At 40.1% G+C, this 3,129-nt stretch overlaps 1 pseudogene; it reads left to right on the forward strand.

Moving 5' to 3' along the window:
- Positions 1–372: 372 nt before the first annotated feature.
- The window catches only part of LOC138147322 (dnaJ homolog subfamily C member 7-like), a 28,774-nt pseudogene continuing 26,017 nt past the window's right edge, over positions 373–3,129 (forward strand).

Genomic DNA, 3,129 nt, shown 5'->3' on the forward strand with positions numbered 1-3,129 from the left:
CCTTATGCTTATCTATCTTCTACTCAGCTTTCAAAGGTCTTCTTAAAGTGAAGGTCTTGACACCTCTCTACTAGGACTTTCTCAATAGCCTCCAGTGGTTCCCTATTATCTCCAAGATCAAAACCAAAACCACTTGTTGGGCTTTTAAAGCCCTTTAAAATCTAGTCCCTTTCTTGCCTTTCCAAGTTTCTTTCACTTTATTGACCTCCTCATCCTTACTTCCCTAGATTCCTGTAAGACTTACTTGAAATCCTACCTTCTACACACCTTTCCAAGTCTGCACCCCAAAGTCCCTTCTCCCTGAGATTACCTTCCACTCACATTGTCTATATCTTTAATTTACATAGTTATTTGCATGTAGCTGAAGTAACAATGCACCCTGAAGGTGAGTAGGAAGGCAGTTTGTGCCAGGCAAGATAAATCACTGCCATGGCCTCAACCACCACATCTCCTTAGACTCAGATGAATATAACCAAGGTCCCTCAAGCAGTGCTTCCTCTCTGTCACCACCCCAGACAACTGGCCTGGCTTCTAGCCCTACAGCCATCACTGAGGAGGGCAACAACCATGAAGAAGGGCCTCCCTTCTTCACCACCATCAACAGCTGACCAACTGCCACCGATCAACACATAAGCCCAAGAGCTCCAGTAGTGACAGCATCCCCCAGACCCCAGATCCAGCTTCTAGCCCAGTCCCTTCCATGACCCCAAGAAACATCTACAGGCATGGAATGTGAGATCTGCTTCTGCAAATGCTGCAACCTCATTTTGGGGAAGAAATTTCTCATCACCAAAGTCCTCAGCACTCTCTGGTTCCATACTATAAATGGATACTGATTTTTATCAGTTGAAAGTAAAGAATATGCATTATCTTATGTGTTCTACAGCACCCTTAAGATCATTGGGATCTTGCTATCTGACTTGTAGCTTGAGTCTTCCTTTGTGTATTTTGTGCCCATTAGAATGTTTCTCTTTGGTAGCAGGGCTGTCTTCCTTTTCTACTCATATCCATAGTACTTAGCTGAGAACTTTGCTCATAGTAATCACTTAATAAATATCCATTCATTCATTCATTCAAGTTGTCTCCTTCATTAGATGCTGTCTTTGAGATGCTGTCCAGGTGTATAGTAAATATTTAAAATGCTTGTTGACTGATGGTGCTGCCTAGAGCATTGAGAAGATAAATTATTTGTACAGAGGCAGTTAACCTCGCCTTTCATTGATGCTTTCTTTCTTCATACATATAACTACCAATTAACCCACATTTCCCCCTCAAGCAGAAGGTTTCCCCAATAACAAATATAATTATAGGCAAGGAAAACAAATCAATATATAAACCATGTCTGATCACTTCCAATTCATCACCTTTCATCCAAGAACAGGGAGGTTTGTTTAATCATCAGTCTTCTGAATTCTTAGGAATCTGCACTTTGAATGACTCACTCATCCTTCACAACTGAAGGCAGGTCAGACCCAGAAGTAGCCTTAGGTTTTTTGTAGTGTTGTCTTTTTTCTGACTTTTTTCTCTTAAAAGGCGATGATGGTGATGATGATGATGATGATGATGATGATGAAGGCAATACCAATTTTCTGCTTGATGGAATGTTCTGCCTTTGGTAAATACATGTTCCCCTTAGCACAGAGAGGAGAGGACCTCCCTCTGATTCTCCCCAGCACTCATTTTAGTAGATGTCAGCAGTAATCTGGCTTCTGGACTTCATACTTCTCTACTCCCCCAGCCCAAGTTAAATTTAGGTGAATCTATATCCTGAACTAGAACATTTTTGAAAGCTCCTTTTTTATCCTCTTTGTTTTCAAAGCAAACACTGCCCAGAACAAGAATAAGCTCTGAACGGTTTTCACAGTTAAAGTTTCTCACTCCTTTTGCAGACAGAGGAGTGATGGAGTCTTTGATCTGAACTGACATGTCTGAGAGCCAAGAGCCATTGCATTGCCTGCCCCTGACATGGGGAATATTTCTGAGTGGGCATTTCCTTTGGTCATCCTGTACTTTTCCATGAAGCCCAAAACAAAATAACAGTGCTCATTTCAGGGACTCTTCCTGGCATTCTCTTTTCCATTGGAAAGTATGCCTTCTTAACTGACATAAGCTAAAGCAAATCGTTTTTATTATTTTTTCTTATGACTGTTCAAGAAGCCAAGAATATCCTTTAACTTCCTTGAATGTTTTTGGGGTTTTTTTTCCTTGGTTTGTTTTTAAAATGTGTGCTGGGTGCCAGACAATTAAACGAGTCATGGTAAGTGTTTTATATTAACAAGGCGCATGAGAACACCAGGAATTTAATTTATCACAATGACAAAAAAGTCCTATGAAAGGAAGTCTTTGTGTTGTCATTCTTGTTGATGGGTTTTGGAGGTTTTCTGATTTCTGTCTTTAACAAGCAAAACCAAAGCATCAAAACCACTTATGACAGAAAGGAATACTATGAATAAAGATATGATAATAATGATGATGACCAGAATTTGCTTTAAGGTTTGCAAAGTACTTTAAAAATAGTAACTCAGTGGATTCTCACAACAACCCTGGGAGATAGGTGCTATTATTTTCCCCATTTTACAGATAAGGAAACTGAGGCTGACAGACATTAAGTGACTTGACCAGGGTCACACAGTTATGAAGTGCCTGAGGCCAGATATTAATTCAGGTCTTCCTGGCTCTAGGCCCAACACTCTATCTACTATACCAACTAGCTTGTGTGTATATACATAAACATGTATGTGTATATATACACCTATATTTATATACAAATATACATATAGCCAAGAAAAAAGTGTATGTGTGTGTGGAATCAAGAAGACTGAAATTCAAATCTGACCTCACATATTTACTAGCTATGTGACCCTGGGCAAGTCACTTAATGTCTGTCAACCTCAGTTTCTTCTTCTGTAAGATGAGCTGGAGAAGAAAATGGCAAACCACTTCAGTACCTTTACCACAAAAACCCCAAATGGGGGTAACAAAGAGTTGAACATTACTGAAATGATTAAATAACAACATCTCTCTCTCTCCTCTCTCTCTCTCTCTCTCTCTCTCTCTCTCTCTCTCTCTCTCTCTCTCTCTCTCTCTCTCTCTCTCTCCCTCCCTCTCTCTCTCTCTCTGTCTCTCTCT

Source organism: Petaurus breviceps, unplaced genomic scaffold (genome assembly GCF_028583685.1).
Source record: "Petaurus breviceps papuanus isolate PSGF00001 unplaced genomic scaffold, PetGlider_PUasm1.0 90784, whole genome shotgun sequence".
Lineage (NCBI taxonomy): Eukaryota > Metazoa > Chordata > Mammalia > Diprotodontia > Petauridae > Petaurus > Petaurus breviceps.